Source organism: Arachis ipaensis, chromosome B03, assembly GCF_000816755.2.
Source record: "Arachis ipaensis cultivar K30076 chromosome B03, Araip1.1, whole genome shotgun sequence".
NCBI lineage: Eukaryota > Viridiplantae > Streptophyta > Magnoliopsida > Fabales > Fabaceae > Arachis > Arachis ipaensis.
Genome location: NC_029787.2, coordinates 130945029 through 130960227, shown reverse-complemented (window position 1 = coordinate 130960227; position 15199 = coordinate 130945029). Strand labels below are relative to the sequence as shown.

Here is a 15199-nt window from a genome sequence, read left to right as displayed (position 1 = left end):
GGAAAAGAAAAGCTCCAATGTAGGTTTCTCTTCCAGATATTCCATCAACACCTTAAAGCTTCGTAAGAAACCCATCTATTGGGATGAAGCTGAGACGGGGCACAGTTCAACTGACTCAACACTTGACACTGAAATTCTAAAAATGGGATTTTTACTCTTAGCTCCTCTAAAATACAGCTATACAGGAAGAAAAATTCAAAACCCTCCCCTCTATGATATACACAGTCATCACTGGAACAGGGTATCAACTCAACGTAAATCCCAAAACCTACATTCACTATCTTTTTCAAATCTATCTCTTTCATAGCTTCCACATCTGTGAACAACGATGTGCGCCCTTTTACATCTTCATTAACCCAATCATATGACCAGTCCACTTTTCCCTTCTTCTCTTTCTCTCTCTCGAAACCCATTCTCAAAAACAAAAAACTCAAAAAGATGAAGAAAACAGAAGACACAAATACAAGAGAACTAGAGCATACCTCTTTTACTCATTTCTTTTCCAGCAACCTTCAACAAGCAATTTTAACCCAAATGAAATAATGGTTTAGGAAGAAACTATTTGAATTCCAATAAAGTTAAGCAAGGGTAACCACCACCGGTTAAGTTCCACACGTCTAACCTATCAATCAAACCACCTGGCATTGGAAATGACAAACCCTTTAATACCATCATTACTTATCTCTCTCTTAATTTAAAACAGTTACTTTTCCAAAATCAATTGTTCAATATTATTTTTAATAAACCATCTTGAACTGGGGGCTCTAAGGTTAATTCCAACGGCCGAGTTATGAACTCACTCAATGGCTGACTTATGATTCATTAAAAGCTCAACCTGCTTCATTAAAACGTACTCCTAGGCCAAGCTTGGGGGCTATGATACGACCGTTACAAATCCGATGTCATAACTCGGCATTATATACAATAACTCGGCATTATGCACCATAACTCGGCGTTATATGTTACAATCATACTCGATGGACTACATCCTGGAATAAAAACGTCCGACCAGACAATATCTCTTATTAAAACCTAATAACTACTCTTCAATTCAGACGATCAACAGAAACCGACCCTTTTTACCTCACCTATAAAAGTATGGCATCTTATCCTCAAGAGATATACTAAATTTACAATACTAACTTAAGCATCGGAGTGCCTTTTGCAGGTACACTCCTCCTTTGTTCATACTCTCCCAAGACGTGATATCTCTCTAGACACAAACTCGGATCTTTTAAGTCTATAACTCGACGTTGAAAGAAATAACTCGACATTGACTCTCAGATACCAAATTACGTCCAGATTACGTACACAAGAACATTTCTCAATAAGAATAATCGAATCCTAGCTACCATGTGAAGCAGGCCCTCTAATTTATACCAACTATTTATACTAATATAATTAAACCATCAACACTGACTTGTTAAATTGTCAACCTTCGTGTATACAGTTCTTAAATAGGAATTGCTTGAGCTACTTATCAATATTTAGCCCATATGATCGATGCAGCAAAATAATATTGTTGCACGCGGGTCACGGAGGACACTTGCCATGCTCATGTGACTGGTAGTGGAGTTCGGAGACGTCATATCCCTACCTCTTACAATATATGCCACCTTCAAATTGAAACTCTATTCTATATCTTGGCGGCTATAATTATATATTGAGCATATGATGATCTGATCTGTTTGATTTTTAATTATTAAGTGACCAGCACAACCTAATGACCAAAGTAAACAAGCTATGGTCAACTTAAAATATGTGAGACTATATATCATTTTAAATAGAAAAATGATAGATACTTAGTAAAGTTTATTATTTTTTATTAGTATTAGCCAGCAATGTTTAAAATATGAATTAAAAGTATGTTATTAAATTACTAAATTAAAGTAATTAGATTAATAATTAAAAAAAAAAAATAAATATATAATAACAATAAATTTTTTGAAAGGATAAAAAACTCTAAATTGCAAAATGTTCCCCTGATTCGATCTCTTCTCTGCATTCCATCTTCTCCTCCTCCTCTCTTGTTTTTGTCGTTGATTCCATGGCTTCACAGTAAGGCTCCCAAGGCACGAGCAGTAATAGCTCAAGGTTGAAGTTGCAACCAGGCCCGTCGAAGAAAAATATGTTATTATGGTCAGAGGTCCGTGCTTGCTACTTCATCCACTGTAGAGAATCTTAGATGTAGATTCTGGGACTGTGTCAACTATGGAGTAAGTACAAAATATTGTATTTCTGCTGATAGTTATAGCTTGAAGATAATTGTTTATGTGACTGGTTTGTGTTGTTTTTTGGATTAGATTGAGGAAGAACGTGGGTACTTTTGTGAGCTGAGCCAGAGGATGATCTAGAAATTGCAAAATTGAGAAGAAAAGTCACTACTTTGAAGAATAAATTGGCAACAAATTAATTGATGTTTATTTTTGCAGTATCAGTTGCTCTAGTAGGATGGACAGTTGCACTATTCTTACTATGTGAAAAGATGACTTTCTCTAGAAATTAGAGGTTTTTATTACAATGAAACTAGAGAATTTAAGATAGAAGAATATGATTATAATTTTGTTCTATATTTTGTTAATAGGTAGGAATCAACTTGGTTTAATTTGTAGTTCCTTATATCATCTAATTATGAATGAAATGCATACTTAAGTGCAATTATGTCTTTAATTTCTATTTTTGTAATACAGTAATTCCACAACTATTTTGGCTTGTAGATAAATATATGACAACTAACATTTCATCAAAAGAACATAACATAATATTTTGCTTAGTGAGCATAATGTTGCAATAATTCGATAACATAGTCATTTGATTAAGATTGTGGTATTAAAGGTCTTAGCCATATATACTAATATGACTAAAAGAGTATTTAAGATAATAGCNGCAGTAGCACAATCCTTGAACTCCTCTATTGACATATACAGAGTTTTCACTTTCCATTTGCATTCACTCATGTTCTTCAAATTCTTGTGAATTGGATACTTTTTCCTTACCATGTTATCCTCGTCATCACTAAAAGGTACATCCAGGAAGTCTTCACTGTTATAACTCTCATTGTCGTTACCTAATTCCCCAACATTTTTCTCTTTTTCCTTTGTTGAAGCCTCTTCTTGTGAAGAATGTCTATTGGTCTGACTAGGAACAACTTCCCTTTCCTCTTCTCCTCTGAATGTTAACATTTATTAACCCTTCAGCACCTTCTCTATTATCATCACTGTCAGCAAATTCAATCTTCAAAGCACTATTGTCTAATTCATGCCTACCCTTTGATTCAGAACTCCATGAATCATCACTGCTAGAGTCTCCACCCTCCTCTTCATAGTCATCATCCTCAGATGTCTCACACCTTTCTTCTCCATCAGACTCAATAGACCTTACTTTCTCACATGATTCCTCAACCATTGTCTCGGCATGTGGCACTTCACTTGCTCAAGCATTGTCCTGCCCAAGTTCAAGCTAACATCATGGCCCTTATACACAACAACTGGACCAGGCCCAACTATCTTAGCTTTGTCCCCTTACATCTTGTTAGACTTCACTTGTCTTGTGAATAACATAAAGCTCAACCATCTCCTCCTTAACACCAATACTTGCCATATGTCGATTGCATCTTTGTCAGTTCTCATCATCTGCAGACCTTCTTCTGTCCCAACTTTACATGATTTATATTACATGGCAGCAATGTCCTTCTTCAAATAACCTTATTTGCAGACTATTTCAAACACCTTGATTAGACTCCACTCATCCTCATTACAATAGTCCACAATAGTACTCTCCCCACCCAAATATCTCAGAGGCCCTCCTTCAAACCCAAATCTCTTTTGATGAAAAACTTTGACACTAAAATAACTAATGTCTTTTGCCAAGTCCCTGTTAGATGTACTAACCATCATCAAAAAAACGAGAATAATTAGGCCACAATGTATAGGTGCAACAGTTCACACCCTAAAAAACCCAGCATCGTCAACAGATTCAAAGAAAAAAATTAGTCCTAATTAATCACCACACTAAATAAACCCTTTTCCCCAACAACCACATAAATATTACACTCACGATAACCCTATGTGTTACCATTTATCATAGTATGCATTATTAAGTACACAATAAACATGAAAGGTAGTTTGTACAAACTGTTACACTTTATTTGAATTTACTCTGCTGTGAAGACCTACACGCAGCAATACTCTCCTTCACAAACAAAATCGATCAACAATCTATCTTTAAAGTGCAAGCATTCATAGTGTTATAACTCGGAGAAAAATAGTGATAGGGTTCATAAGGCTCTGTAGAATGAAAAGTTACGCTCTTTTCTTTTTCCTTCTTAGTGATGTTTCATATAGATAAAGAAACATTAGGCGCGAACATTCCACACGTGTTAATACACTCATTTGGAGCAGAGAGAATTATTGTTCACGTAGGCATGCAACTCCGTCACTGTTCTGTTTGTGTAATTAGCGGCAGGATAACATTGAAGCCGTCTTTAAATGTTAGGGACACAAATAAGACAATTTAAACATTAGTAACATAAATAAAATTTATCTCAAACGTTGAAAACAAAAAGCGATACTTTACTCTATTTAATATTTACAAATTATTTGAAACGTAATTTTGTAATTCTATACCTATAATTATTAGAACTTAATTATTATAGCTTTTTCCCGCTATACGTACACTGTCTTATGAAAAGTATTATTTTTTATAAAATTGCTATTTATCCATTAAAATTAGTTACTAAAATTAGTTATTATATATTTATGTATAAATACGTCTCCAACGTTATTTTGGATTTAAAATCGTCCTAACGTTATTTTTTTATATTAAAATAGTCCTTTTGACTTTTTATAGATAAAAGTAACCTCCACCACCACCACCTTTTTATCACAACCACCATCTTCCTTACTCCAACCAAATACCAATAATCAGATTCAAGAACACAATATTCAACGCCAACAATAACACATTATTCAAATTCAAAAACAACAACATCAAATTCAACATACAATAAAAAGAAAATCAGAAAAATAACAGAAGCAGAAGTAGAAGCAGAATCAGAAGCAGAAGCCAAAGCCAAAACAGAAGCAAAAGTCGAATCGAAAGCAGAAGCATAAGCAGAAGCAGAATTGGCGAGGTACAGCGGCAATGACGTGAAGTGGCGGCGAGGTCAGTAGCAGCAACACCACCACCACCATCACCTCCCCGAGGATGACGAGGAATACGAGGAAGGTGAGGGTCAGGTGCATTGCTGTGAGGGGGAGTCACGGTGATGGCGAGGGAGAGTCACAACGCTGCAAGGGCGACGGTGAATCGCGACGCTACAAGGGCGACGGTGAATCGCGGTGCTGCAAGGGCAACAGTGAGTCGCGATCGCGACGGCCAGGCACGGTGAGGCTTCCTTGTCTTTAAGTCTCTGCTTCTCTTTCTCTCTCTTCTGAAGATGTCAATGAGAAAAAGGGGTGATGAACACCCCCTCATCTTCCCTTCCCCTCTTCCTCCCCCCGGCGTTCTTTCCTTTTTTTAATTTATATTTTTTATTAGGAGTAATTTAATAATAAAATTAAAATTTTTATTAAAATTGATGATTTTAATACCAAAAATAATATTGAGGATGATTTTAAATCCAAAATAATGTTGGGGACGAATTTGATTTTTATCTTGTCATGTTGTCTTCTTGGAGTATCACATGTTTTCTCATTTTTTCTCCTTTGGGTATATTCCTCCCACTCAGTCTCCTTTCTTCACTAACCCCAATGTTGACCTTTTTCCTAGTGATGATTCTACATGTTCTATCTCGGGTCATCCTCTACAGCCTCCTGCTCTTCCGCCATCTCCATCTCCCGATGATTCCAGACCGAATGGCGATCCCACTCCTACCGTCATGCCTCCTCCTCTCACTCGTTCTTCTAGGGTAAAGAATCCACCTCCTCATCTTCTTGTTCATTATTGCTTTTCTACTATTCTTCATCAACATGAACCTAAGTCATTTAGAGAAGTCTCAACAAATCCAAATTGGCAACAAGCAATGCAGGAAGAAATACAGGCACTTGAAAAAGCACACACTTTGAATTTGGTTGATCCTCCTTCTAATTAGGAAGTTGTGGACAGTAGATGGGTATACAAGATCAAGACTCGCTCCGATGGCTCTATTGACCGTTATAAGGCACGCTTGGTTGTTCAAGGTTGTACGCAAGAGTATGGTATTGACTATGAAGAGACTTTTGCTCCTGTTGCTCGTCTCACATCTGTTAGAGCTCTTCTTGCCATTACTACGGTAAAAAATGGGTATAAAACGAATATATTTGGGTGTAAAATGAAGATATTTGGGTGTATTTTTATTCTGATGAGTTCTGCATAATTCAGAACTCTTCCTCTTCCTCCTCTTCATAATTTTTTTGGGAGGAAAAAATCAAACAAAGAAGAAAAAAATACATAATGTTGCAAAATCAAAAGAAGAAGGAGGAGAAACACGACGATGAAGATGAAACACGCGAAGAAAAAGGAGGAGAAACACAAAGAAGGAGGAGAAGAAGAAGGAAGAAGAGGAGGAGGAGGAGAAACGCGAAGAAAAATGACAGTTGTGGTTTTCATCAAGGAAGAAGAAGAAGAGTCGTTCATAATGGTGAGTAGCGCGCTTTGGAAACAGGAAGTGGTTAAGTAACGTGCGTGTATTTATTCTTAAATGTGGGAATTTAATGCGCGTGTGTTTTGTTAGATTTGTGCCAACTTGTAAGATTTATAAACAAAAAAAGCTTGTATGTGTAGTATACCTGTAAAACAAATTACTTTTGTTAAAGACAAATAAAAATGGATTTATTGAAGAGCATCACACTGTATATAGAAGCCAATTTAACCCTAATCAATCGCTCAAAGAAAGTAATAAGATACTCATAGATAGAATGTTACATAATTTAAAATATAAAATCCTTTATATAACTGATCAGCCAAGCTAAGCCAACCTTTTAACAAGTTATGGGTTAGCAGCTTTGATTCTTATAAAAAGATAACAGAAACACGTGTCTCAAAATTAGTATACGAAAAAAAATATCTGTATATTAGCTCTGTACCGTAGTGTTACCCTAATTATAATAGAAAATATTTAGTAACTAAAACAAATTAATAAAAAATTTAAAATTTATTTTATTTAATATTTATTAATTATTAATGTTAAATAAGATCAATTTTAACTATTTTTTATTTGATTTTCTTAACATTAGCATATTATAACCGTATTTTACTTCACGAATCCTTTTGTTAAATAGCCTCCTCTATTACTCCTTTTTAGATTGAACCTCGACTTTTTCTTTTTTGTAATTTTATATATCTTTTAATTCTGAGCAAGAAAGTTTTAATATCACTTAATTCTATCTAACAAATTAAATATTTGTATTTTTGGTAAAAAAATATTATTACAGGTGATTTTGACCGGAAAAAAATTGTTTGGTTTTGAATATTTTTTTTATCGTTGGTTCAATAAGAAATAATATTGATCCCACACTCATGACAAATAAATTTCTATAATAGTTTTTGAAATTTATGGGATTATTTAATTTGATTTTCGAAGTTCTAATTTTTTTATAATAGTCTCCTAAATTGAATTTTGGACACCATAATGATTCTTGAACTCATCTCTGATGAATATTTTATAAAATTTATGGGATTATTTAATTTGATTTTCGAAGTTCTAATTTTTTATAATAGTCTCCTAAATTGAATTTTGGACACCATAATGATTATTGAACTCATCTCTGATGATGATTCAGCGATTCAGTACTAATGTGACTATCATGTGCCATACTAGACCCACTTTGGTCCCTCATTGACCCCACACCTTACTCCTACGCCATCCTCCTTTCTTTCCCCTCCCTCTTCATCACACTTTGCTCTTCTTGTCATCTCTCTCCCCTCTCCTCTCATCCTTAACTCTCTCCATCCTTCTCTCCCTCTCCTTCGACATACCTTACCTTATTTTTCGCTACCTCTCCTACACCCTCTCATCCCTCGCCTCACGGTCCATCCCCATCCCGCACAGCTGCATAGGTTTGTCGCCACTTTTTACCAATCCCATCCCACTCGAATCGGAGCAGTTCTGGCTGAATGAATACGATATATTTGAGACGGTGTTCTCATCTGGCACCACTTTTACATCAAATGAAGATAAAAAAATCTATTGTGCATAATAGGGGTTTACGCGGATCAGATCGGATTTGATATGACCAAAATTTTGATCCGATCCGCATTAAAATCATCGGATCGGATCCAATATCCGCATTTTTTAAGGTTGGATCCGATCCGCTCATTTGCGGATCGGATTGGATATCGAATATATCTACAAAACACAAAAATATTTTTGAAAGCTTATTTTTATTAAAAAAATATCAATAAAATTTATTTTTTCTATTCTTTTAAATATGATTACTCTTAAAATAAATAATATTAAACATATTTTTCTTAAATAATAAATTAAAATAATACAACATATATGATAATTATTAATTGAAATAAAACATAAAAAGAATATTTACTTATTTATTTCTTTATTTTTGCGGATACGCAAATGATGATTTTCAGTGGCTAAGAGAAGGGGGTTGAATATTAGCCCATTTTTCGCTTGATAACACTTGATGGTCTTTGAAACAACTTCTGGAGACTTTTTGCCTTTTTGTCTCGTAACCAGTGACAAACCCCAATTTGAGGGTTTATCTTGTGCTGATTTCAGGGGTTTTATCAATGATTCCACACACTTTCTATATGAAAATACAAGATTTTGCATTCCTTTCCTAGTTTCGCCTCATGAATGAAAACATGCTTACTTCGCACTAAAAAAGATACATTTCTAACCTTCTCTTGATGCCATTAGATGCCGTGACTTGTGTGTTAAGTGGTTTCAGGATATAGAGTTCGCAATCCGATCCAATTCGATTCGATCTGAAAGCCTTGCGGATCGGATCCATATCCACAATTTTCGGATCGAATTCGAATAAACACCGCGGATATGCGGATCGGATCCGATTCATGAACACCCCTACTGCATAACAAAATTTAAATTGCAACCAGCAAAATTCAAATTTTTCTCTACAATTTTACGATGAGCTTGTTATATTTGAGTACTTACGCTTTGGCTAATAGACTGTGATGCATAGTTGAAGGAGGAAAGCTTTGATATACAAAAATCGATGTCCAAGCAACTACATTTGGCATGGTGATTCATCATGGGACCGAGTTTGGATTGAATTGGAATAATGATGTCGTTTTTGGCACTGTTGTTTTGGAAGGAGTTGGAGTAATTGAAATCAAGGAAGGAATCAATTTCTGAGAAGAACATCTCCCTTGATTTCATGTCTAGGGCGTTCATGAACTTTAATTTGAGCCGTAGTTTGGGTTAGAGATGAGTCAGGCGGCGTCATCATTAGGAAATCTGTCGGAGAGAATGCCATTGTTGGCGGCGTCAGTTGGGATAACAAAGCTGAAGGAGGTGGCAGAGACTTTGACAATGGAGTCGGCAAAGTTAAAGAAGGACTTGACGGAAACACGCTCGTAGCGGTGGGCGAAGGAAAGGAGAGGAGGGTGGTGGAGGAGAAGAAAAGGAGGAGTGTGGGATCAAAGTGGGTCTAACCTAACATATGATAGTGACATTAGTACTGAGTCGCTGAGTCATCACCGGAAATGAGATCAGGGACCATCATGGTGTCCGAAGTTCAATCTAAAAGAACACTATAGTAAAATTAAAATTTCAAAAATCAAATTAAATAATTTTGTAAATTTCAAGAACTATTATGAAACTTTACTTGAATCATGACTAACATACAGTGGTACGCCAATACGAGTAAACTTGCGAAGAAAAAAATAAACAAAACTAATCCATCATCACAAATTTGGATCTTCTAAATTCTGAATTTTCACTTTAAAGAATAAAGTATAATCTCTTACTCTTGAATAGTTTCTCTCTTATGTGTTTTCTTTTTGTCTCACTTATAAAATAAATAATAAAAAATCACACTTTACTCTTTAAAATAAAATTCAAAATTTAAAAAATTCAAATCCTTCTATCACATGCACAATGGATCAGGGAGTTTGTACTGGGAACACTTTTGATGGTAAAACGCATCGGGAGCTGTGACTTAAGATCAATATATGGATGTTGCATGCGTGGTGGGTAAACCGTCACGTACCATTGAAAACCATTAGTACAACTTGGTAATAATTTGGTTTTGGGACACGTGATCCTTTGCTTTTCCATGTGATCTAATTAAACTTCTTTATTTTCTTCTAGCGCAAAGGGCCTTTAATGTGGGAGGGTGATTTTTGGAGATCCTGCATATCCGCTAAACTATCTTTAAGTACATTTCAAGTTCAAGAAGGCCGTGTGTAGATGTGTGTTCATAATATTGCCTTTTGCCCTTTTGTCGTTTTCAAACCACTCACAATAGTAGAATAAATAAAGAATCCAGACCTCATTATTGCTCTATTTATTTATGCTTTTAAATTGAATAGTATGCATATATACGTACATTGCTTATACCAATTAAATAAATTATCCTTAAAGTGATTCCGTAAAACTCAAATTAATTAAAATCTTAGTATATTAGACAGAAGAATAAGCACGATAGCAACTACTAAAGAAACCTTGGCGTACGTATTTTGAAAATAACCAATAAAGAAATGGGTACATATTAATTAGATGGTTTAGTGTTTAAATTTACCCGATAAAATGTCTAACTCAGTGGCGGACTGGCGGTGTTAAATATTTGCCATGTATGTTTGCTTAGTCTCATGCTACCAAAAGAAACATTCTTGGTCTGATATCAGAAACATTGAGAGTTTCGGTCGACAATTATATCTATGTCCGCAAATTTTATATATCATAACTATACTATTCGTTCCTTTATATATTATTGTTTCCTCCATTTTCTCCTTTCAAAAAATCTTTGAGATATATTATTAAAGAAAAAGTTTAAGAACCAATTACAATATAAATTAACTACACCAACTCTTTTTTACTTCTGATTTTAAAATTTGAAAAAATTAAGATAGTAATTTTTTTTTGGTAACAGACTTATTTTTTAACTAATTAACTAGAGTTGACTTCACTCTTAGTTAATTTTTTTTTAAATATATGAAAAGTTATATTTGAAAAGTTACATCTTTTCATAAAGTTGTAACTACTCAAAAGTATAGTTATAACTTATTAAAAGGTTGTAATTCATTGAATAGTTATATCTTTTGAAATAAACATTTTTATTCATAAGTACATAGTTGCATGTTGCATGTATTCAATGCCTATAAATTATATTTTTTATTTTATTATTTTAGTACAATCAATCTCAATACTTTTTTTTATGTATAAAAGAAAGAATAAAGAATATTATTTTATAAATTATCATTTAATGTAAGATTTAACAATGTAAGTAGAGAAATAAGTAAGTGTCTTTCATTCTATTTTGCAAAAAATTCACTAATAACCCATTTTACATACTATAATAAATTGATGGGGACGAATTAAGTTTAAAAAAAAAGTATGTGTAACACACCCTTTAAAGAGTTACACTATTCTATTCTTTAATCTTTTCAGTTTGTGTTTTATTATTCTTGTTCTTGTGTGGATGAACTTGGGACAGCTCAGTTCCTGGTAGCTGATGCCGAACTATAAGCTTGGAAGTCCGAGCTCCTCGTCTGAGAGTGTACCATGTTGTGGAGAGAACAAAGGGGGGCCGGGGGAGTGTACCTGCAAAAGACACTCCGATACTTAAGTTAATATTATGAACTCAATGTGTTTCTTTCAAAATGAGATGTCATACCTTTATAGGGACGAGTTATAGCTCATTAAACCGAGTTATAACGCATGATGCCGAGTTATGACGCTTGGATTGTAACAGCCATATCATAGCTCCCAAGCTTATTCTGAGGATATTTTTAATGAAGCAGGTTAAGCTTTTGATGACAAGCTTCGAGTTCCAACGTGAGTGCCACATATATCCTCATGTGCTTCGGCAAGTGCAAGCTCGACCTCTGACCTGGAAAGACACTAAAGAAAGGGACAAGAAAAATCTTGTCTATATATAGAATTATTATATATGGTGAAGAAAGATGCTTGCCCACGGAATTGCCGAATATTATCAGTGTTGTCTGGAATAACTCCAGTCTTGAGGTATTCTATATACGGCGTACGCCAATCTTCTTCCTGTGTAACACTTAGAATTTTGGTTAGTTTTATGCTCAGTTCGTGTAGCACAGATTGATATAGTGTAGAAGTCGGTGTTTGTGTGCTGGCGAGCTTAGATAAGAGATCAGCTCGGTTGTTGTGCTCATGAGGTATACGAAGAATCTCAAATTTTAAAAAATTAGAAATAATCTTTTTGACAATATCCAAATATTTTGCCAATAAAGGGTCTTTCACTTGAAAGAAACCATTTACCTGTTGGACAACGAGCAAAGAGTCGCATTATACCTTTAAGTCTGGAATTTTTAGTTCGGCTGCAAGCCTTAGGCCTGTAATTAGAGCTTCATACTCTATTTGATTGTTGCTCGCCTTGAAGGAGAAGTGTAGAGACTGTTAGCACTATGCCATTTCCATCTTCAAGCAAGACTCCGGCCCCATAGTCTTGGGGTTGGATGCCCCATCCACATATAAAGTCCACTGTGATGGGTTGTTCTCCGAGCTTGGTACAGTGAACTTGGCTATGAAATCGGCAATATACTGAGACTTTATTGGACCTCGACTTTGGTATCTGCTATCAAACTCGGAGAGTTCTACCGACCATTTTATTAGTCAGCCAGCCAGTTCTGGTTTTCGTAGCACTTGTCTTAAGGGCTGATCAATTCGGACGTGGACGATGTGGCTCTGAAAATAAGGTCAGAGACACCGAGCTGAGAAGTCTAAAGCCAAGGCTAATTTTTTGATCTTTGGATAGCGGAGCTCAGCATTCTGTAAGGACTTGCTAATGAAGTAAATTGGCTGTTGCTGCTTGTTCCTTTCTGTAACAAGAACAGAACTTATTGTCTAGTCAGTGACAGATAAATATAAATAAAGTGCTTCCCCCTAAAGGAGTTTTTGTAAAATAGGTGGTTTTGAAAGAATGCTTTTTATGTTAGCAAAAGCATCTTCACATTCATTAGTCCAATTAAAGTCGTTTTTTTAGTGTTTGGAAAAAATAGAAAGATTTAGATGGTAAACAGGGCAAGAATCCAGATAATACACCAAGTCTTCCTGTTAATCGTTGGACTTCTTTTATTGTTTGTGGGCTTGTCATGTTCAATATAGTTCGGCATTTCTCGGGATTGGCTTTGATTCCTCGGTTAGTAAGAATGAAGCCAAGGAATTTGCTTCCCTGCACTTCGAAGGCGCCTTTTTCTGGGTTAAGTCGCATATTGTATCGCCGTATTCGGTTGAAGATTTCTAAGAGGTCATCCAGGTGACTTTTTCCGAGCTTGGTTTTTGCCACCATGTCGTCGACATAAACTTCTAGGTTCTTGCTGATTTGATCAGCGAATACCTTATACATAAGGCGTTGGTATGTTGTCCCTGCATTCTTAAGTCCAAATGGCATAACTTTATAACAGTAATTTCCATATTCAGTGATAAATGCGGTTTTATTTTGATCGGATCATCGGATATATGCATTAGAATCTGGTTATAACCGGAATATGCATCCATGAAGCTTAATGTTTGGTAACCTAAAGCATTATCTACTAAACAGTCAATAGAGGGTAAGGGATAGGAATCTTTTGGGCATGCTTTGTTGAGATATGTGAAATTAACACACATGCACCATTTACCGTTATGCTTTTTTACCATGACGACGTTTTCCAATTATGTTGTGAATCGGATTTCCTATATGAAGCCAGCATTTATCAGTTTTTTGGTTTCCTCCCAAGATGCCTGCTTCTTTTCGAGGCCAAGGTTCCGCTTCTTCTGTGCTATAGGTCGGAAAGATAGGTGTAATGCCAACTTGTGTGAGATAACTGAGGGACTAATGCCGTGCATGTCAGCAGGAGTCCAAGCGAAGAGATCAGCATGTTGTTGTAGAAACTCCTGAAATGAAGCTTTCTCTTCTGGCCTAAGCGTGGTTCCTACATAAGTGAATTTGTTAGGGTCATTGTTAAAATAAACCTTTTGTAAATCCTCTGTTGGGGTTGGTCTTTCGAAGGCATCGGCCCTTGGGTCAAGGTCGGCAAGGGTTGGGAGTTCGGCAAAATTGCAGACGCTATTTACTTGTGGACCTATAGCTCGGCTAGGTGATGCGTGAGCATCTTTCCTATCTTTTCCTAGTGAATTTGCATTCAATTTTTTGAGTTTAATCAAGAATTAATCATCTTTTAGCCACTATGGATGCTACTTTGAGTCGTGTGCAATTCTATTTATTTTAGGCAGCATTCGGTTGGATTTGATGGAGTTTCCGCAGAAAAAGAGAAGGCGAATGATGCTGTCAACCCTGACTTCTCTGCACTCAAACCTGAATAACTCGAGCTACAGAGATCCAATGGATGTGATTTTTAGTGGCGTTGGAAAGCTAATTTCCAAAGCTTTCCAACGATATATAATAGTCCACACTTCTTCTCCACCAAGTCAGAAACAGGTGGTGCCTAACTTGAGGTTTCTCAAGTTAGACGCCAAGATCACTTATACTCATTCATCCAAGGCTGCCAAGGCTCCGCTTAACTTGAAATTTTTCAAGTTAGACACAAGGCACTACAACAACACGCAAGTAATGCTCTTTCACTCAAGTTAGGCGCATGATCCATTCAAGTTAGGCGTCATACATCAATAAACACGCGCAAGTAATACACCACACTTCAAGTAAGGCGCACTCCATCATCAAGTTAGGCGCAAGACAAGCTTTGCACGCCAATTCTCACTGTGCCATTCAAGTTAGGCGCAGCTTCTAAGCAAGTTAGGCGTGGTTATGCTCCTGAGTCTAATGAATCAAGTGGTCCCCACGCCAATGCACAAACCACGCGAGATCTTTTAGTTATTCTGATTAAAACTTTAATTTTTATTTTAAAATAGGAAAAGATATTATTTAGTTTTAGAAATTATAATTTACATGAATTATGATTAGATATAAAAGGAAAAAGAATCAGCCCTTTGGGCTCTTCTCTTCTCTTCTACCTCATTCCGCACTTTACAGTTTTTACGAATCCTAGTTTTCTCTCTGAACCATGAGCAACTAAACCTCCACTGTTAAGGTTAGGAGCTCTGTCT

At 35.7% G+C, this 15199-nt stretch overlaps 1 long non-coding RNA gene and 1 pseudogene across 1 annotated transcript; one reads left to right on the top strand and one right to left on the bottom strand.

The window, feature by feature from the left end:
• On the top strand, nucleotides 1962–2652 carry LOC107634729. The gene is made up of 2 exons (XR_001619041.2): nucleotides 1962–2216; nucleotides 2304–2652. It is a non-coding gene; the product is annotated as an uncharacterized LOC107634729 (long non-coding RNA).
• On the bottom strand, nucleotides 7738–9549 carry LOC107633867 (annotated as a pseudogene).